Consider the following 958-nt stretch of genomic DNA (forward strand, 5'->3'; position numbering starts at 1 on the left):
CTTTCCTATTGTCAGCCTCTTGTATGTCCCTGTCAACCTTGGCAAACAGAGCCTATTCTTAGGTCCCTGGAATCTGAATGAGAATGCTATCACTTTAAAATCCAAAATGGTTGCCACTTGTAAAGATTCAAAATGGCTGTGCCCTCAGTCACTTTAAATATCCAAAATGACCACTACTTGTAAACATTCAAAATAGCTGCGCCCTCAACCACTTTAAATATCCAAAATGGCTGCACACTCCGGACAGCAGAAAGTCCATAGCTCAGGTTGTCTCCCTCCTTGCTGTTTCCCTTCCTACTCATAGGCCACCATTGCAGTCGTTCCTGCAGTCCTTGGTGACCAAGGCTGATCCTTAAGTCAATTCTCAGGTCCTGACACCACTTGGAAATATTCAGGTTGTTAGTCTCGTCAGAGTAGCTGACAGTCCACTGCTTACTCATACTCACTGTTTTTGTTCAGGTTTTTCCACTAGTTGGTGCCTAATCCACTTCTGTATACTTCCTTTCAAAGCTCAGGGCTCCAGGATTATCCTCTGTATCTCTGTCAATTGGTTTTTCTTTTCTTTGTTGAAGAAGATCTGTGTTGCTAGTTTGTCTATTTCTCCATCTTACTGGAAGTCCCTTTGTTCTTGGTTTTTGAGTTGAGCAATGAGCACAATTTTATTGACTTATGTTCTTAGTTTGTATGCACATGAGCAACAAAGGAGATTTGAGATCCCTTCTAAAAGAGTTAGAACTAAATATTTTTAAATTAGCAGAAATATATGACCTGTAAGAATTGTACTAAATTAATGAATATGTTTAGTTTTTGCCTATTAGTAACCTTGTAAGGAGCTCTGGTAGTGTCATGACCAAGGCATTTAACTGCTAACCAGAAGGTTAGTGGTTCAAACCCACCAGCCATTCTGTGGAAGGAAGACTAGGCAATCTATTTCCATAAAGATTTACCACCTTGGAAA

This window comes from Orycteropus afer, unplaced genomic scaffold (genome assembly GCF_000298275.1).
Source record: "Orycteropus afer afer isolate SDZICR_OR568_19922 unplaced genomic scaffold, OryAfe1.0 scaffold00191, whole genome shotgun sequence".
NCBI classification, from domain to species: domain Eukaryota; kingdom Metazoa; phylum Chordata; class Mammalia; order Tubulidentata; family Orycteropodidae; genus Orycteropus; species Orycteropus afer.